We start from the raw sequence: 21881 nt of genomic DNA, 5'->3' as shown, positions 1-21881 counted from the left end.
AGAAACTCCCCTCCACCAAAAAAATAATAATAATATTTTTGTTGTTGTTGCTGCATGAGTATTATTAATGGCTGACTAGCATCCTCTGTAGCCTGCTGTCTTCCTGGTGGCACCTGTAAGTGCTTAATAAAAGTTTACATTATTTTAATTATAGTACATACAGTATATATCCATGTGCATGCATATATATACACATGTATATACATACATATAAACACACACACACACACACACACACACACACACACACACACACATATGATATATATACATGTGTATATATACGTGTACTGTATGTATATATATATATATATGTATGCATGTTTAATATGCTATGTATATGTGTGTGTGTGTGTGTATATATATATTCAGAGCCGGATTAAGGGGGGGTCACAGGGGGTCAGTACCCCCAGGCCCTCTAATCTTAGGGGGCCCCCCTGACCGACGATCATCAGCGCTGCTGAAAGATGTTTTTTTTTTTTCATTGCGTGTATACAATACACGGCTGCTCCAGCTCCCTACACTGTCAGGCGGCTGGCTGCCTGTAGGGGGAGCTGCAGCGATAACGAGCAGCTCCTCGCAGGCAGTACATGACTCCTGAGTCTTCTTTGAAACAGCCGTCCGGGTGAGAGCAGGCAGCGGCTGCTGCTGTCTCTCAGTCTCCACTGACTCTGCAAGAAGCCAGGTGAAGAAAGGGCCAGTAGCTATGTGGCATGCTGTCCCATATACTGCAGCAGTTTGCGTGGTGAGTACTAGTAGCATGTGATTGAATGGGTGGCATGCTTCCTCTTAATGGTGTGTGTCATCACAGTGTGTGTATAACTGTATATATGTATATATGCTGTGTGACTGTGCATGTAATATAAGTATGTATATATGCTATGTGCATGTAATATAAGTATGTATGTATGTATGTATGTATGTATGCTGTGTGCATGTGTACTATGTGTATGTATTATGCTGTGTGCATGTATAGTGTGTGTGTGCGTGCATGTACAGTATAGTGTGTGTGTGTGTGTGTATGTGTATGCATGTATACTTCCTGTATGTATGTTTACTGTGTGTGCAAGTATACTCTGTGTATGTATGCTGTGTGTGCTGCGTGTGTTTATTTAAGTATGATAATGTATGTATGTGTGTGTGTGTGTGTACCGTGGACTGACACTCAGGTGCTTCTGTATTTAATTGTAATCCGGTTAAAAAAGTCAGGAGCCCGTAGCCTCGACACATTGGTATACCGTGACCTTGTATATAGTTTTTTTTTAATAAAATCTGATTGCCCCTGCCTTTTTTTTACCAGGGGGGAAAAAAAAAATCTATCTATCTATCTATCATATAGTGGGGGCGGCACTCAACGGACTTCATAAGGCAAATACTAACGTATCAGAACTTGGGCCCTCATTCCGAGTTGTTCGCTCGGTATTTTTCATCGCATCGCAGTGAGAATTCTCTTAGTGCGCATGCGTAATGTTCGCACTGCGCATGCGTCAAGTAACTTTACTAAGAAGAAAGTAATTTTACTCACGGCTTTTTCGTCGCTCCGGAGAACGCATTGTGATTGACAGGAAATGGGTGTTACTGGGCGGATGTACGGCGTTTTAGGGGCGTGTGGCAGGAAACGCTACCGTTTCCGGAAAAAACGCAGGCGTGTCTGGAGAAACGGTGGGAGTGCTTGGGCGAACGCTGGGTGTGTTTATGACGTCAGCCGGGACCGAAAAGCACTGAATTGATCGCACAGGCAGAGTAAGTCTGGAGTTACTCAGAAACTGCTAACTCGGTTTTGATCGCAATATTGCGAATACATCGGTCGCACATTTAAGATGTTTAGATTCACTCCCAGTAGGCGGCGGCTTAGCGTGTGTAACTCTGCTACATTCGCCTTGCGAGCGAACAACTCGGAATGAGGGCCTTTATTCCTTCATCAGAGTTCACTGATGAAGGCTTATTGGGCCTAATTTAGAGTTGATCGCAGCAGCAAATATTTTAGCAGTTGGGCATAACCATGGTGGTCATTCCGAGTTGTTCGCTCTGTATTTTTTTTCGCATCGCAGCGATTTTCCGCTTATTGCGCATGCGCAATGTTCGCACTGCGACTGCGCCAAGTAAATTTGCTATGCAGTTAGGATTTTTACTCACCGCATTACGAGGTTTTTTCTTCGTTCTGGTGATCGTAATGTGATTGACAGGAAGTGGGTGTTTCTGGGCGGAAACTGGCCGTTTTATGGGCGTGTGGGAAAAAACGCTACCGTTTCTGGGAAAAACGCGGGAGTGGCTGGAGAAACGGAGGAGTGTCTGGGCGAACGCTGGGTGTGTTTGTGACGTCAAACCAGGAACTGAACTGATCGCACTGGCAGAGTAAGTCTCGAGCTACTCAGAAACAGCACAGAGAAGTCTTTTCGCAATATTGCGTATCTTTCGTTCGCAATTTTAAGAAGCTAAGATTCACTCCCAGTAGGCGGCGGCTTAGCATGTGCAAAGCTGCTAAAAGCAGCTTGCGAGCGAACAACTCAGGATGACCACCCATGTGCACTGCAGGGGGGACAGATATAACATGTGCAGAGAGAGAGAGATTTGGGTGGGGTGTGTTTAATCTGCAATCTAATTTGCAGTGTAAAAATAAAGCAGCCAGTATTTACCCTGCACAGCAATAAAATAACCCACCCAAATCTAACTCTTTCTGCACGTTATATCTGCCCCACCTGCAGTGCACATGGTTTTGCCCAATTGCTATCAAAAATCCTGCTGCGATCAACTTGGAATTAGCCCCAATGTTCCGAAACGTTAGTGCTGTACATGTGGTTGGTACAGTGATTTTTGTTTGCCTTATGATGTCTGTTGAGTGCCGCCTCCACTATGTCTGCTATTAAATCCTCATGGGCCATTGTGAATATTGTTGAGAGTGCCGGGCACTGCTGCATCTGTATATGTATGTAACCTTATATTTCTCTAACGTCCTAAGTGGATGCTGGGGACTCCGTAAGGACCATGGGGATTAGCGGCTCCGCAGGAGACTGGGCACAACTACAAAGAAAGCTTTAGACTACTGGTGTGCACTGGCTCCTCCCACTAAGACCCTCCTCCAGACCTCAGTTAGATTCTTGTGCCCGGCCGAGCTGGATGCACACTAGCGGCTCTCCTGAGCACCTAGAAAGAAAGTATATTTAGGTTTTTTATTTTCAGTGAGATCTGCTGGCAACAGACTCACTGCAGCGAGGGACTAAGGCAGTGATTTTCAACCTTTTTCAATTCGCGGCACACCGATAAGAGTTTAAAATTGCCAAGGCACACCATCAGTGCGCCACGGGAAAAAAAAACACATTGGCCCCCACAGTAATTAAACTGACGGGATGCCGCGATCGGTATACTGACAGCCAACATCACGTTTGTCGGTAAAACATATCTAATCCTTAATAATGCCATACACTTTCCCCCCAGTAATTCCACACACTGCCCCCCCCCCCAGTAATTCCACCCCATTGCCCCCCCAGTAATTCCACCCCATTGCCCCCCATAATAATTCCACCCACTGCCCCCAATAATAATTGCTGCCACCCACATCCCCCCCCCACAGTCATTCCAAACATTGCTTACATAAATACATTTTTTATTTTAAATATAAAACCTACATCTGTAACGCTGAGATGACAGCATGGATGGAGGAGCAGCAGTGGCCAGTGGACGGACGGACACTCCAGGCAGGAATGCGACGTGGAATGGCCAGTGGACGGACGGACGTACACTCCAGGCAGGAATGGGACGTGGAGTGGCCAGTGGGCGGGCGGGAGAGCACTCCAGGCAGGAATGAGACGTAGCGTGCGTGACCTATGAGTCACACACGCGGAAGTGCACACTGCACAGCGCTGTCCGAGCCGGCTATTGATTCCGGCTGGCGGCGGGTCTCTGGCTGGCGGGCGGCAACGGATCTCTCTGGCGGGCAGCGGTGGGGAGCATATCTGGCTGCCGGCGGCACACCTAGAGACCGCTCGCGGCACACTACTGTGCCGCGGCACAGCGGTTGAAAATCGCTGGACTAAGGGGAGAAGAAGCGAACCTACCTAACAGGTGGTAGTTTGGGCTTCTTAGGCTACTGAACACCATTAGCTCCAGAGGGATCGACCGCAGGACCCGACCTTGGTGTTCGTTCCCGGAGCCGCGCCGCCGTCCCCCTTACAGAGCCAGAAGCACGAAGAAGGTCCGGAAAATCGGCGGCAGAAGACTTCAGTCTTCACCAAGGTAGCGCACAGCACTGCAGCTGTGCGCCATTGCTCCTCATTTACACCTCATACTTCGGTCACTGATGGGTGCAGGGCGCTGGGGGGGGGCGCCCTGAGGGCAATAGATAACACCTTGGCTGGCAAAATATGCATCATATATAGTCCCAGGGGCTATATAGATGCAAAATTACCCCTGCCAGTATAACAGAAAAAGCGGGAGAAAGTCCGCCGAAAAGGGGGCGGGGCTTCTCCCTCAGCACACTGGCGCCATTTTTCCCTCACAGTTCCGCTGGAAGGAAGCTCCCTGGCTCTCCCCTGCAGTCTGAGAAAACTACAGAAGGGTAAAAAAGAGAGGGGGGGGGCACTAAATTTAGGCGCAGTATAGATATATATATGTAATATATATAAAAAAAGCAGCTATAGGGAAAACACTCATTGATAGTGGGATCCCAGTGTTATATAGCGCTCTGGTGTGTGCTGGCATACTCTCTCTCTGTCTCTCCAAAGGGCTTTGTGGGGTCCTGTCCTCTGTCAGAGCATTCCCTGTGTGTTTGCGGTGTGTCGGTACGGCTGTGTCGACATGTTTGATGAGGAGGCTTATGTGGAGGCGGAGCAGATGCCTGTAAATGTGATGTCACCCCCTGCGGGGTCGACACCTGAGTGGATGGTGCTGTGGAAGGAATTACGTGATAGTGTCGACTCCTTACATAAAAGGTTTGACGACATACCTAATGTGGGACAGCCGGCTTCTCAGCCTGTGCCTGCCCAGGCGTCTCAAAAACCATCAGGGGCTCTAAAACGCCCGCTACCTCAGATGGTTGACACAGATGTCGACACGGATACTGACTCCAGTGTCGACGACGATGAGACTAATGTAACTTCCAGTAGGGCCACACGTTACATGATTGAGGCAATGAAAAATGTGTTACACATTTCTGATTTTACCCCCGGTACCACAAAAAAGGGTATAATGTTTGGAGAGAAAAAACTACCAGTAGCTTTTCCTCCATCTGAAGAGTTAAATGAAGTGTGTGAAGAAGCGTGGGCTTCCCCTGATAAAAAGATGGTAATTTCTAAGAGGTTACTAATGGCGTACCCTTTCCCGCCAGAGGATAGGTCACGCTGGGAAACATCCCCTAGGGTGGATAAGGCGCTCACACGCTTGTCGAAGAAGGTGGCACTACCGTCTCCGGATACGGCCGCCCTGAAGGAATCTGCTGATAGAAAGCAGGAGGCTATCCTGAAATCTATATATACACACACAGGTGTGATACTGAGACCGGCTATAGCTTCAGCCTGGATGTGCAGCGCTGCTGCTGCGTGGTCAGATTCCCTGTCAGAAAATATAGATACCCTAGATAGGGACACTATTTTGCTGAACGTAGAGCATATAAAAGAAGCACTTTTATACATGAGGGATGCACAGAGGGATATTTGCCGGCTGGCATCCAAAATTAGTGCAATGTCCATTTCTGCCAGGAGAGGGTTATGGACTCGGCAGTGGACAGGTGATGCAGATTCCAAACGACACATGGAAGTTCTGCCTTATAAGGGTGAGGAATTGTTCGGGGATGGTCTCTCGGACCTCGTTTCCACAGCAACAGCTGGGAAGTCTACATTTTTGCCCCATGTTCCCTCACAACCAAAGAAAGCACCGTATTATCAGGTACAGTCCTTTCGGCCCAATAGGGGCAAGCGGGTTAAAGGCGCGTCCTTTCTGCCCAGAGGCAGAGGTAGAGGGAAAAAGCTGCAACATACAGCCAGTTCCCAGGAGCAAAAGTCCTCCCCCGCTTCCTCAAAGTCCACAGCATGACGCTGGGGCTCCACAGGCAGAGCCAGGTACGGTGGGGGCCCGTCTCAAGCATTTCAGCAAGCAGTGGGCTCGCTCACGGGTGGATCCCTGGATCCTTCAAATAGTATCTCAGGGGTACAAACTGAATTTGAGACGTCTCCCCCCCCCCGCCGTTTCCTCAAATCTGCCTTGCCAACCACTCCCTCAGGCAGGGAGGCAGTGTTACAGGCAATTCAAAAGCTGTATTCACAACAAGTGATAGTAAAGGTGCCCCTACTTCAACAAGGAAGGGGCTACTATTCCACAATGTTTGTGGTACCGAAACCGGACGGTTCGGTGAGACCCATTTTAAATTTGAAATCCTTGAACACATATATAAAAAAATTCAAGTTCAAGATGGAATCGCTCAGGGCGGTTATTGCGAGCCTGGACGAGGGAGATTACATGGTATCGCTGGACATCAAGGATGCTTACCTACATGTCCCCATTTACCATCCTCACCAGGAGTACCTCAGGTTTGTGGTACAAGATTGTCATTACCAATTTCAGACGTTGCCGTTCGGTCTCTCCACGGCTCCGAGAGTCTTTACCAAGGTAATGGCGGAAATGATGATACTCCTTCGAAGGAAGGGAGTTTTAATTATCCCGTACTTGGACGATCTCCTGATAAAGGCGAGGTCCAGAGAACAGTTATTGGTAGGGGTAGCACTATCTCGGGAAGTGCTGCAACAGCACGGCTGGATTCTAAACATTCCAAAGTCACAGCTGGTCCCTACGACACGCCTGCTGTTCCTAGGGATGGTTCTGGACACAGAACAGAGAAAAGTGTTTCTCCGGGAGGAGAAGGCCAAGGAGCTGTCATCTCTAGTCAGAGGCCTCCTAAAACCAAAACAGGTGTCGGTGCATCACTGCACGCGGATCCTGGGAAAAATGGTAGCTTCCTACGAAGCGATTTCATTCGGCAGGTTTCATGCAAGAACCTTTCAGTGGGACCTGTTGGACAAGTGGTCCGGATCGCATCTTCAGATGCATCGTCTGATAACCCTGTCTCCAAGGACAAGGGTGTCTCTGCTGTGGTGGCTGCAGAGTGCTCATCTTCAAGAGGGCCGCAGATTCGGCATACAGGACTGGGTCCTGGTGACCACGGATGCCAGCCTTCGAGGCTGGGGAGCAGTCACACAGGGAAGAAACTTCCAAGGACTATGGACAAGTCAGGAGACTTCCCTGCACATAAATATTCTGGAACTAAGGGCCATTTACAATGCCCTAGGTCAGGCAAAACCCCTGCTATAAAACCAGCCGGTACTGATCCAGTCAGACAACATCACGGCAGTCGCCCATGTAAATCGACAGGGCGGCACGAGAAGCAGGACGGCGATGGCAGAAGCCACAAGGATTCTCCGATGGGCGGAAAATCACGTGTTAGCACTGTCAGCAGTGTTCATTCCGGGAGTGGACAATTGGGAAGCAGACTTCCTCAGCAGGCACGACCTCCACCCGGGAGAGTGGGGACTTCATCCAGAAATCTTTCAAATGATTGTAAACCAGTGGGAAAAACCACAGGTGGACATGATGGCGTCCCGCCTAAACAAAAAGCTAGAAAAATATTGCGCCAGGTCAAGAGACCCGCAGGCGATAGCTGTGGACGCTCTGGTAACACCGTGGGTGTACCGATCGGTTTATGTGTTCCCTCCTCTTCCTCTCATACCAAAGGTACTGAGGATAATAAGGAGAAGAGGAGTAAGAACTATACTCATTGTTCTGGATTGGCCAAGAAGAGCGTGGTATCCGGAACTTCAAGAAATGATGTCAGAGGACCCATGGCCTCTACCGCTCAGACAGGACCTGCTGCAGCAGGGGCCCTGTCTGTTCCAAGACTTACCGCGGCTGCGTTTGACGGCATGGCGGTTGAACACCGGATCCTGAAGGAAAAGGGCATTCCGGAGGAAGTCATTCCTACGCTGATAAAAGCTAGGAAAGAAGTAACCGCGAACCATTATCCCCGCATATGGCGAAAATATGTTGCGTGGTGTGAGGCCAGGAAGGCCCCAACGGAAGAATTTCAGCTGGGCCGGTTCCTGCACTTCCTACAGTCAGGGGTGACTATGGGCCTTAAATTGGGTTCCATTAAGGTCCAGATTTCGGCTCTGTCGATTTTCTTCCAGAGAGAATTGGCTTCACTACCTGAAGTTCAGACTTTTGTTAAGGGAGTGCTGCATATTCAGCCCCCTTTTGTGCCTCGAGTGGCACCTTGGGATCTCAACGTGGTGTTGGATTTCCTAAAGTCACATTGGTTTGAGCCACTGAAAACCGTGGATTTAAAATATCTCACGTGGAAAGTGGTCATGTTGTTGGCCTTGGCTTCGGCCAGGCATGTTTCAGAATTGGCGGCTTTGTCATGTAAAAGCCCTTATCTGATTTTCCATATGGATAGGGCAGAATTGAGGACTCGTCCCCAGTTTCTCCCCAAAGTGGTATCAGCTTTTCATCTGAACCAACCTATCGTGGTGCCTGCTGCTACAAATGACTTGGAGGCTTCCAAGTTGTTGGATGTAGTCAGGGCCCTAAAAATTTATGTTTCCAGGACATCTGGAGTCAGGAAGACTGACTCGCTCTTTATCCTGTATGCGCCCAACAAGTTGGGTGCACCTGCTTCTAAGCAGACTATTGCTCGCTGGATCTGTAGCACGATTCAGCTTGCACATTCTGCGGCTGGACTGCCGCGTCCTAAATCAGTAAAAGCCCATTCCACAAGGAAAGTGGGCTCTTCTTGGGCGGCTGCCCGAGGGGTCTCAGCTCTTCAACTTTGCCGAGCTGCTACTTGGTCAGGGGCAAACACGTTTTGCTAAATTCTACAAATTTGATACCCTGGCTGAGGAGGACCTTGAGTTCTCTCATTCGGTGCTGCAGAGTCATCCGCACTCTCCCGCCCGTTTGGGAGCTTTGGTATAATCCCCATGGTCCTTACGGAGTCCCCAGCATCCACTTAGGACGTTAGAGAAAATAAGAATTTACTCACCGGTAATTCTATTTCTCATAGTCCGTAGTGGATGCTGGGCGCCCATCCCAAGTGCGGATTGTCTGCAATACTTGTATATAGTTATTGCTTAACTAAAGGGTTATTGTTGAGCTATCTGTTGAGAGGCTCAGTTGTTATCATGCTGTTAACTGGGTATTGTATCACGAGTTATACAGTGTGCTTGGTGTGGCTGGTATAAGTCTTACCCGGGATTCAAAATCCTTCCTAATTGTGTCAGCTCTTCCGGGCACAGTATCCTAACTGAGGTCTGGAGGAGGGTCTTAGTGGGAGGAGCCAGTGCACACCAGTAGTCTAAAGCTTTCTTTGTAGTTGTGCCCAGTCTCCTGCGGAGCCGCTAATCCCCATGGTCCTTACGGAGTCCCCAACATCCACTACGGACTATGAGAAATAGAATTACCGGTGAGTAAATTCTTATATATACGGAAACCCCCCAACGAAAATCCTGGGTTTGCCACTGCCCCAGCTAGAGCTGTTCTGCCTCTGACACAACCGCCCCCTGCTGTCTTGCACACTGAAGTCACGCTGCATCGCTGAGTGGCAGCACGAAGGGTTACGCAGCTACTGTACAGTGTACAGCAGTAGCAGCCAGTAGCAGACCACACCTCCTCCCAGCGTCTCTCTGAAGAGAGACAGACCAAGCGGATTGAAGCAGAGAATGAACAGACTTCTGACTGCAGCTGATAAAAAGTGGCAAAAGTCAAACAAGTAAAGAAATCTGGATTTTGAAAAGGCGAGTGCCAATCCCACACAGTGATACCAGTAGCATGTGTTTCAGTGTGCACTGTGCAGCAGTGGGCTGGCTGGGGTGGAGGGGGGGGGGGGGGAGGACATATCATGAAGGCTATGTCATCTTCTGTGTAAATGTATGCCATGAAGTGTGTATGTCAGTAAGTGTGTTTGTATCAGTAAGTGTGTTTGTGTTAGTGTGTGCATGTCAGTAAGAGGTATCAGTCAATAAGTGGTGTCTATGTCAGACTGTCAGTCAGTCAGTCAGTCAGTTGTATCTGTGTGAATAAGTGTGTTGTGTGTGTCAGTAAGGGGTATCTGTTAGTAAGTTTTCTCTGTGTCAGTAAGGTGTGCCTGTAAATATGTATGATAATGTGTCAGTAAATAGTGTCAGTAGGGGATATCTGTCAGTAAGTGGACTCTTTGTAAATAAGTGTGTGTTTCAGTAAGTGTTTGTGTCAGTAAATGTTTGTATCAGTAACTTGTATCTGTATCACTAAGGGGTGGCTCTCAGTATGCATATGCCAGTAAGTGGTGTGTAAGTAAGGTGTGTTTGTCTGTGTCAGTAAGTGTTGCCTGTGTCAGTAAGGGTGTCTGTCAGTAAGTGTGTTTGTGTCAGTAAGCGGTATCTGTGTCATTAAGTGTATGTGTGTCAGTGTTTGTATCAGTAAGATGTGTCTGTGACATGTCAGTAAGTGGTATCTGTCAGTAAGAGGTGTCCATGTCAGTAAGGCAGTGTGTGTGCAGCTATGGGGGCAGTTTGTATGTGTGCAGCTATGGGGGCAGTGTGTGTGTGTGTGTGTGTGTGTGTGTGTGTGTGTGTGTGTGTGTGTGTGTGTGTGTGTGTGTGTGTGTGTGTGTGTGAAACTGCATGCAGTTGAGGGAGGGGGGAACCTACACTGATGGTCTAAATCTGGCTCTGGATGTGGGTACAGCGAATTGCTGTAGTGGGAGGAGCAGGCACACACATAATGGACATAACCAGGGGGGTAGTTCTGATAAGAGGGCCCCCCTATCTAAAGTACCCCAGGGCCCCCTGGAGGCTTAATCCGGCCCTGTATATATATATATATATATATATGTGTATATACGGTATATATATGTGTAGATATGTGTGTGTGTATATATATATATATATATATATATATATATATACACTAGTTTTACGGACCCAGCATATACTGGGTCACCTCAGTCCCCACCCCCGTGATTGGCTCCACCAGGTTTTGGAAACCCCCCCCCATGCAAATCCTGCGTTTGCCACTGCCTCCTTGGCGGAACAGTATATACTGTGGCCACAAGTCAAATAATTTTTAGAGATGAGCGCCGGAAATTTTTCGGGTTTTGTGTTTTGGTTTTGGGTTCGGTTCCGCGGCCGTGTTTTGGGTTCGACCGCGTTTTGGCAAAACCTCACCGAATTTTTTTTGTCGGATTCGGGTGTGTTTTGGATTCGGGTGTTTTTTTCAAAAAACACTAAAAAACAGCTTAAATCATAGAATTTGGGGGTCATTTTGATCCCAAAGTATTATTAACCTCAAAAACCATAATTTACACTCATTTTCAGTCTATTCTGAATACCTCACACCTCACAATATTATTTTTAGTCCTAAAATTTGCACCTAGGTCGCTGGATGACTAAGCTAAGCGACCCTAGTGGCCGACACAAACACCGGGCCCATCTAGGAGTGTCACTGCAGTGTCACGCAGGATGTCCCTTCCAAAAAACCCTCCCCAAACAGCACATGACGCAAAGAAAAAAAGAGGCGCAATGAGGTAGCTGTGTGAGTAAGATAAGCGACCCTAGTGGCCGACACAAACACCGGGCCCATCTAGGAGTGTCACTGCAGTGTCACGCAGGATGTCCCTTCCAAAAAACCCTCCCCAAACAGCACATGACGCAAAGAAAAAAAGAGGCGCAATGAGGTAGCTGTGTGAGTAAGATAAGCGACCCTAGTGGCCGACACAAACACCGGGCCCATCTAGGAGTGTCACTGCAGTGTCACGCAGGATGTCCCTTCCAAAAAACCCTCCCCAAACAGCACATGACGCAAAGAAAAAAAGAGGCGCAATGAGGTAGCTGTGTGAGTAAGATAAGCGACCCTAGTGGCCGACACAAACACCGGGCCCATCTAGGAGTGTCACTGCAGTGTCACGCAGGATGTCCCTTCCAAAAAACCCTCCCCAAACAGCACATGACGCAAAGAAAAAAAGAGGCGCAATGAGGTAGCTGTGTGAGTAAGATAAGCGACCCTAGTGGCCGGCACAAACACCGGGCCCATCTAGGAGTGTCACTGCAGTGTCACGCAGGATGTCCCTTCCAAAAAACCCTCCCCAAACAGCACATGACGCAAAGAAAAAAAGAGGCGCAATGAGGTAGCTGTGTGAGTAAGATAAGCGACCCTAGTGGCCGACACAAACACCGGGCCCATCTAGGAGTGTCACTGCAGTGTCACGCAGGATGTCCCTTCCAAAAAACCCTCCCCAAACAGCACATGACGCAAAGAAAAATTAAAGAAAAAAGAGGTGCAAGATGGAATTGTCCTTGGGCCCTCCCACCCACCCTTATGTTGTATAAACAGGACATGCACACTTTAACCAACCCATCATTTCAGTGACAGGGTCTGCCACACGACTGTGACTGAAATGACGGGTTGGTTTGGACCCCCACCAAAAAAGAAGCAATTAATCTCTCCTTGCACAAACTGGCTCTACAGAGGCAAGATGTCCACCTCATCATCATCCTCCGATATATCACCGTGTACATCCCCCTCCTCACAGATTATCAATTCGTCCCCACTGGAATCCACCATCTCAGCTCCCTGTGTACTTTGTGGAGGCAATTGCTGCTGGTCAATGTCTCCACGGAGGAATTGATTATAATTCATTTTAATGAACATCATCTTCTCCACATTTTCTGGATGTAACCTCGTACGCCGATTGCTGACAAGGTGAGCGGCGGCACTAAACACTCTTTCGGAGTACACACTTGTGGGAGGGCAACTTAGGTAGAATAAAGCCAGTTTGTGCAAGGGCCTCCAAATTGCCTCTTTTTCCTGCCAGTATAAGTACGGACTGTGTGACGTGCCTACTTGGATGCGGTCACTCATATAATCCTCCACCATTCTTTCAATGGTGAGAGAATCATATGCAGTGACAGTAGACGACATGTCCGTAATCGTTGTCAGGTCCTTCAGTCCGGACCAGATGTCAGCATCAGCAGTCGCTCCAGACTGCCCTGCATCACCGCCAGCGGGTGGGCTCGGAATTCTGAGCCTTTTCCTCGCACCCCCAGTTGCGGGAGAATGTGAAGGAGGAGATGTTGACAGGTCGCGTTCCGCTTGACTTGACAATTTTCTCACCAGCAGGTCTTTCAACCCCAGCAGACTTGTGTCTGCCGGAAAGAGAGATCCAAGGTAGGCTTTAAATCTAGGATCGAGCACGGTGGCCAAAATGTAGTGCTCTGATTTCAACAGATTGACCACCCGTGAATCCTTGTTAAGCGAATTAAGGGCTCCATCCACAAGTCCCACATGCCTAGCGGAATCGCTCCGTGTTAGCTCCTCCTTCAATGTCTCCAGCTTCTTCTGCAAAAGCCTGATGAGGGGAATGACCTGACTCAGGCTGGCAGTGTCTGAACTGACTTCACGTGTGGCAAGTTCAAAGGGCATCAGAACCTTGCACAACGTTGAAATCATTCTCCACTGCGCTTGAGACAGGTGCATTCCACCTCCTATATCGTGCTCAATTGTATAGGCTTGAATGGCCTTTTGCTGCTCCTCCAACCTCTGAAGCATATAGAGGGTTGAATTCCACCTCGTTACCACTTCTTGCTTCAGATGATGGCAGGGCAGGTTCAGTAGTTTTTGGTGGTGCTCCAGTCTTCTGTACGTGGTGCCCGTACGCCGAAAGTGTCCCGCAATTCTTCTGGCCACCGACAGCATCTCTTGCACGCCCCTGTCGTTTTTTAAAAAATTCTGCACCACCAAATTCAAGGTATGTTCAAAACATGAGACGTGCTGGAATTTGCCCATATTTAATGCACACACAATATTGCTGGCGTTGTCCGATGCCACAAATCCACAGGAGAGTCCAATTGGGGTAAGCCATTCCGCGATGATCTTCCTCAGTTGCCGTAAGAGGTTTTCAGCTGTGTGCGTATTCTGGAAAGCGGTGATACAAAGCGTAGCCTGCCTAGGAAAGAGTTGGCGTTTGCGAGATGCTGCTACTGGTGCCGCCGCTGCTGTTCTTGCGGCGGGAGTCCATACATCTACCCAGTGGGCTGTCACAGTCATATAGTCCTGACCCTGCCCTGCTCCACTTGTCCACATGTCCGTGGTTAAGTGGACATTGGGTACAACTGCATTTTTTAGGACACTGGTAAGTCTTTTTCTGACGTCCGTGTACATTCTCGGTATCGCCTGCCTAGAGAAGTGGAACCTAGATGGTATTTGGTAACGGGGGCACACTGCCTCAATAAATTGTCTAGTTCCCTGTGAACTAACGGCGGATACCGGACGCACGTCTAACACCAACATAGTTGTCAAGGCCTCAGTTATCCGCTTTGCAGCAGGATGACTGCTGTGATATTTCATCTTCCTCGCAAAGGACTGTTGGACAGTCAATTGCTTACTGGAAGTAGTACAAGTGGGCTTACGACTTCCCCTCTGGGATGACCATCGACTCCCAGCAGCAACAACAGCAGCGCCAGCAGCAGTAGGCGTTACACGCAAGGATACATCGGAGGAATCCCAGGCAGGAGAGGACTCGTCAGAATTGCCAGTGACATGGCCTGCAGGACTATTGGCATTCCTGGGGAAGGAGGAAATTGACACTGAGGGAGTTGGTGGGGTGGTTTGCGTGAGCTTGGTTACAAGAGGAAGGGATTTACTGGTCAGTGGACTGCTTCCGCTGTCGCCCAAAGTTTTTGAACTTGTCACTGACTTATTATGAATGCGCTGCAGGTGATGTATAAGGGAGGATGTTCCGAGGTGGTTAACGTCCTTACCCCTACTTATTACAGCTTGACAAAGGCAACACACGGCTTGACACCTGTTGTCCGCTTTTCTGTTGAAATACCTCCACACTGAAGAGCTGATTTTGCCAGCTTGAGTCTTTTCAGTTTTCTAGCGAGAGGCTGAGTGCTTCCATCCTCATGTGAAGCTGAACCACTAGCCATGAACATAGGCCAGGGCCTCAGCCGTTCCTTGCCACTCCGTGTGGTAAATGGCATATTGGCAAGTTTACGCTTCTCCTCCGACAATTTTATTTTAGGTTTTGGAGTCCTTTTTTTACTGATATTTGGTGTTTTGGATTTGACATGCTCTGTACTATGACATTGGGCATCGGCCTTGGCAGACGACGTTGCTGGCATTTCATCGTCTCGGCCATGACTAGTGGCAGCAGCTTCAGCACGAGGTGGAAGTGGATCTTGATCTTTCCCTAATTTTGGAACCTCAACATTTTTGTTCTCCATATTTTAATAGGCACAACTAAAAGGCACCTCAGGTAAACAATGGAGATGGATGGATACTAGTATACTTATGGATGGACTGCCGAGTGCCGACACAGAGGTAGCTACAGCCGTGGACTAACGTACTGTGTCTGCTGCTAATATAGACTGGATGATTGATAATGAGATGAAATCAATATATATATATGTATGTATATATAATATCACTAGTACTGCAGCCGGACAGGTAGATAATATATTTATTAGGTAATGATGACTGATGACGGACCTGCTGGACACTGTCAGCTCAGCAGCACCGCAGACTGCTACAGTAAGCTACTATACTATAGTAGTATGTACAAAGAAGAACGAAAAAAAAAAACCACGGGTAGGTGGTATACAATTATGGATGGACTGCTGAGTGCCAACACAGAGGTAGCTACAGCCGTGGACTAACGTACTGTGTCTGCTGCTAATATAGACTGGATGATTGATAATGAGATGAAATCAATATATATATGTATGTATATATAATATCACTAGTACTGCAGCCGGACAGGTAGATAATATATTTATTAGGTAATGATGACTGATGACGGACCTGCTGGACACTGTCAGCTCAGCAGCACCGCAGACTGCTACAGTAAGCTACTATACTCTATAGTAGTATGTACAAAGAAGAAAGAAAAAAAAAAACTACGGGTAGGTGGTATACAATTATGGATGGACTGCTGAGTGCCGACACAAAGGTAGCTACAGCCGTGGACTAACGTACTGTGTCTGCTGCTAATATAGAGTCTAGACTCGATGATAAATTATTGATAATGAGATGAAATCAATATAATATCACTAGTACTGCAGCCGGACAGGTACTATATATATTTATTATGTAATGACTGATGACGGACCTGCTGGACACTGTCAGGTCAGCACAGCACCGCAGACTGCTACAGTAAGCTACTATAGTAGTATGTATAAAGAAGAATGAAAAAAAAAAAACCACGGGTAGGTGGTATACAATATTATATATATATATATATATATATTATATACAATTATATATATATATATATATATATATATATATATATATATATATATATTAAACTGGTGGTGATTGATTATTAAACTGGTGGTCACTTCAGGACAGGTCACGTTGCAACTTGCAACTAGTACTCCGAGGCCTAAGCAGACAATCACAAAATATATTATTATACTGGTGGTCAGTGTGGTCACAACAATGGCAGTGTGGCACTGACTCTGGCAGCAAAAGTGTGCACTGTACGTTATATGTACTCCTGAGTCCTGCTCTCAGACTCTAACTGCTCCCCACTGTCAGTGTCTCCCCCACAAGTCAGATAATACACTTAGTCACACTATCTAATCTATAAATATCACTTCAGCAAGTAGTATAGTAGTATACAGTAGTACTCCTCCTAATAATGCTCCCCGAAAATACTGTGTCTCTCTCTTCTCTAAACGGAGAGGACGCCAGCCACGTCCTCTCCCTATGACTCTCAATGCACGTGTGAAAATGGCGGCGACGCGCGGCTCCTTATATAGAATCCGAGTCTCGCGAGAATCCGACAGCGTGATGATGACGTTCGGGCGCGCTCGGGTTAGCCGAGCAAGGCGGGAAGATCCGAGCCTGCTCGGACCCGTGTAAAAAACCTGAAGTTCGGGCGGGTTCGGATTCAGAGGAACCGAACCCGCTCATCTCTAATAATTTTGTTATTGGAATTTGCAATGAGCTTATATAAAATAGCAGTGTTGTTCGCAAATGTATTTGTGGCCTCCTCCCACCTACACACTGCGTATACTTTGCAACATTTATCATTTCCAATTGTATGCATTTAATTAGTAATGCATGAGTAATTTTGAAAAATAATTTATTAAGTTAATGTTATTGTTAATATTTAATGACGTTAATGTTTAGAGTTGTTAGTTTGTGTTTAGTTTACGTTAATTGTTAATGTTAGTTATTATGTTCTTTGGATTTTTGTACTTACTGTTTCCACGTAAAGGCTGCCTTTGTGCAATTGGGTCCATTTGTCTTGTCCCAGCCTATGTGTCTTCTGGCGCATCAGTGGTTGCAGTTCTGCTGGGTTCATGTCCAATTGGGTCAGGCATAGTGGTTTGCATCGGTTGCGTATCATCATCCAGTACGAGTGGTAGGGATGGTGGTGATTGGGTCTCTGGGTCCTGTACGCTGCAGGTGGAATTAGCAGCACAGGCCTGGCTTGTTTCTGCTGCTGCTAGGCTGGAGGATAAGCTAACAGGTGTCGTAAGCGCTGTGTGTCAAATATGGTGGCACACTGCTGGTAATATTGCCACTCCATACGGGCAGCACCACTTCTATTTCGGTTGTGGTCGTGGACCTTATTGAAATTCCTTTTAAGGGCCTTTGTTTTATTTATTACCTGCTGTGAGGTACGTTGGAAACCAGAGGCTGCAAGCATCCTTGTGGTGTTTTTATAGGTTAGTGCATCCTTTACAGTCCCTGTAAGTTGGTTGGCGATTTCAGCCTCCCCTCTAATCCGCAACAACTCCCTAACTTCATCCTCACTCCAGGTTGCCATATTGTACAAGCACTGTGGCACTGTGAATGCAGTATAATAAACGCCCATCCACTGTTTACAGAGTGCTGCCTGTTATTTCAGACAGGTGACATCATGCAGGGAGACAGCCTATCACCTCCTTTTTAAGATTCCCGGGTTGAATATACCGGGTCTGAGGCTTTCACACTGCCAAATGAACCGGTTCCGAACCGTGTAGGGTTGAAATACCGGGTTGTTTGACCCGGTAAATTCATAATGGCGCTTTCACACTGCAGCTCAAACCGGGTTGACACGGCTAAAACTCGGAAACTATACCGGTTTATTTTTGCGATGTGAAAGGGGTATAAGGTACTTTGACAATGAATTGGACTGTTACTTCAGTTTGTGTAAAAGAGCCAGTAAGGAAGATTGTTGTCAGCGTCCGGAGTCTTACCGGTATGCTGGGGCCGTGGGGCTGGCTTCTCTGGCGGTGTGCGGGCAGCGGCGGAGGTGGGCTGCTGCGCTGGGTCCGTGGGCAGCAGTGGCGGCGGTGAGGGGGTCCGCTCGTGGTGGCAGGACACCGCTACAGCGGGTCGCTCTTGCTGAGCCGTTGCTAGGAGACCAGAGGCAGTGAGCAATGTGGCTTTGCAGAAAGGTCTGCATTACTGGGCACCGCCATGTTGGAGACCAAGTTTTAAGCATAGTTCCTGTTTCCTGTTTCTTCCAGCCAATCCAGGGGAAGCTCTCCCTATAAAAGGGGGCTGGTTTAGGACAGGGACGCCAGTGCTTCAAGTTACAACCCTGTTGTAGGTGCTTTAGCCTGTGCTCCCAGGATCCTTGTCGTATTCTGGTTACTCCTGATCCTGCTTGGTCGGTTCTCTGTTGCTGCTGCAATCCTGCCGTTCCTAACCTGCTGCAGCCTGTGGAAGCGCTCCTGGAAAACCCGGTCCAGTAAGACCCTTTGGGCACAGTCGGCCCCGGGTTTTCTGCCTCGTCTTTCAAGCCACACTCCACAGATCTACGTCACCAGCCACGTCTTTGTACCACCGACCACAACCTGCAGATTGTTATCTTCAGCCTCATCCTCCAAACCACAGTCCACAGTCCTTGTCTCCAGCCATGTCTTCAACTACCATCCACAGTTCCACAGTTCATTATCTACAGTCTCGTCTTTCAAATCGCAGTCCACAGTTCTTTGCCTCCAGCAACGTCTTTTAACCACTATCCACAGTTCCGCAGTTCATTATTCACAACCTCGTCTTTCAAGCCACAACCTGCAGTTCTTTATCTGCAACTACGTTCTTTAACCATCATGCTCCAGCCACAGTTCTCTACCTCAGCCCTGTACATAATAAATACTATTCATTGACTCTCAATCCCGCCTACGTTCTTCATTGCTCCGTGTCCCATGCAAAGGAACTATATCCAACCCCCTCATTTTGTTACCCCACAGCCAGGGGGGAGCGTTGTGGTGTGAGGAAAAAACAGCAGCAGAGGAGGGAAAGGTGTCACACAGGGCTCACCCTGCCCCCTCTCTGGTGCCAGCTCAACCCCTGCCCACCAGTCACCCAGCACCCCCCCCCCCCCCTGCCAGAAAGAGAGGGGGAAGGGGATGCTGCGGCTTACTGCCAGGCTGTCTGGGGGCTGAGGATGTCCTCCCCTCGCTGCTCAGGGCCGGCATTGCAGCACTGGGTGCAGGGACGGTCACACCTTCTATGTAGCCACCTCCATATTTGGTGCCATTCTGCTGTGCACAATGGCGGTGCCCGGTCACTGGGGCTGGGGGAGGCCCCCATAGGGAATCTAATTCGCACCTGTCCCACCCCCACCCACGGCACCCCCACACACGCACCTCCCCCACCCGCGGCACCCCCGAAACCGCCCCTGAAGAGTGCCCATAAGGCGCGATGAGTCACCTAGTATATATATATATGTATATATATATATATATATATATATATATATATATATATATATATATATATATATATATATAGAGAGAGAGAGAGATTTTTATTGTCATTGTAAAAAAAAAGAGCACGATGAAATTACAATCCAGGTCATCCACATATAGGTTACAAATCACTAATTCAAATTAAAACTGACAATAACAGATAGAAAAAGCTGTTCTTCAATCGAGGTGTTCTAGCTTTTATACACCTGAACCGTATTTAGATGGAAGGCAAGAGAAGATGCAATGGTTAGGATGATAACAATTTTGTACAATGCTAATTCCTTTATGATGCCAGTTTTCAATGTAAATATCTTCAATTGACGGTAGCTCACTGCCAGTACCCACAGCTGTACATACTGTACAACACGTCCCAAGAGCTTACGATCATTCGTGGTGCTGTTACCGTACCAAATTGTAATACATTATGTCAACACACTTTCAATCACACAGCGATAAAACCTGACCAAATTTACTTTGGATACATTTGCAGCGCGCAATTTCCTAAGGAAAAATAGGCGCTGTTGAGCCATCCTTACAATAGATACAATATTAGCGGTCCAAGGGGGTTATTTAGCATTGTTAGCAAACCAGTCTAACTCTCTTTGTAAATGTTACATCTGCCCCACCTGCAGTGCAGCATGGTTTTGCCCAATTGCTTACTTTTTTGGTTTGCTAACAACTCTGCATAACCTCCCAAGTCAGATCATCTGAGATAACAGTGCCCAAGAGTTTAAAATCTTTAACTCTTTCTACTACCAATAGTTAATAGTACCAGCTCAGGCCTACTCTGCCGTCTGAAGTAAATGATTATCTCTAGTTTTTTTCGCAATTAAAACTAAGTTATTGCGGTCACTTAATTTAACCATTATTAATAGGGAGCCAATGTTACATCTTAATATTAGGAGGGATTACTACTCTTTATTATTAAAATGGGGACTCAACTGTATTATTATTATTCACCCCTACTGTGGTTGTCGGATCCAGAGATGGGAGGTTGGTGAACTTGAATCTCACACCCAGAGCATGAAACCCCTGGCAATGACCATGACACCCAGCGCATGAAACCCCTGGCAACGAGCATGGAACCCAGAGCATTAAACCCCTGGCAATGAGCAGGTAATTAAAAAGTAATTAGAAGACTTAATGTAGTGCATAATGTATTAGGGGCATTGCAGTGTGTGGCATATAATGGTGCAGGGGGCATAATATGGTGCAAGGGGCATTACTGTGTGGGGCTTAATATGGTGGAATGCTTTTTTTTCCCTGTGGTGGCCAAAGTCTGTTGGTGCAGAGTAAAAAACTGGGGTGTAAGGTATTCTTTTCGTGCGAGGCCACACCCATTTTCACAAGGGCATGTCCATTTTGGCGAGGACATGCCCCCTCATTGGGACCGTATGCGCACAATAGGTTTTTTATGTCTATGGGGGAGGGAGCAATTTGTTATGTCTATGGGAAGGGGGGTGGGGGGGGAGGCTTTTCATTACTGTTCGCACTGGGAGCCAAATTGTCTAAAGACAGCCCTGACTAGACTCATAGGGACATTCCATTTTTCGGTGTTAGGCTCTTGGAGCAGAATAGTCTTGCATGCATAACCTGTGGCCCCTGATAGACGTGAGGAGTTATCTATCGCCCATGTCTCCTCTTTTCCTATCAATATAGGTGAAACAAAATCGCTGATAGTGCCGGCTATCAGGGATGATTTCATTTTCCCCCAGGGATCAATTAACGGGGTCATTTACTGTGACTAATTTAATTCCCCCCTAAGGGGTAAATTTACTAAAGTGCAGATTTATAGAAGTGGAGATATTGCGCACAGAAACCAATTCGATTCTAGCTATTATCTTATAGAAGGTGCTTTAGGAATGAAAAGTAGAATATGATTGGTTGCTATGGGCAACATCTCCACTTCTATAAACCCGCACCTTAGTAAATATACCCCTAGGACTGTTGGGAATGAGGGATTCAGTGTTGGTAGTTAGACACCTGGGTGCATACTGTATTTACGAAAAGATCAATCTTCAATTGAATCGAAGTTGTGTTACAACGGCTAAAACACACACTGTGGTTCCCTATTTGAATTTTGGACTGTTCTGCAGTCCCACATCTGGAGCAGCCACTGGTTCCAATCATTTTGGATATGGGAGACATAAACCAAGGGGATGGGAAAAG

The 21881-nt window shown here is 47.4% G+C and overlaps 1 protein-coding gene across 1 annotated transcript in view; it reads left to right on the top strand.

Annotated features, from left to right (window-relative positions):
* Positions 1-669: 669 nt before the first annotated feature.
* LOC134936574 (CD209 antigen-like protein C) overlaps positions 670-21881 on the top strand; it is a 74110-nt gene continuing 52898 nt past the window's right edge. The window contains exon 1 of the mRNA XM_063931664.1: positions 670-745. The gene's annotated coding sequence lies outside the window, so the exon portion shown is untranslated. The remainder of the gene's footprint in view (positions 746-21881) is intronic.

The sequence above is a fragment of the Pseudophryne corroboree genome, chromosome 6 (assembly GCF_028390025.1).
Source record: "Pseudophryne corroboree isolate aPseCor3 chromosome 6, aPseCor3.hap2, whole genome shotgun sequence".
NCBI classification, from domain to species: Eukaryota; Metazoa; Chordata; class Amphibia; order Anura; family Myobatrachidae; genus Pseudophryne; species Pseudophryne corroboree.
This window is presented reverse-complemented; position numbering and strand designations above follow the sequence as displayed.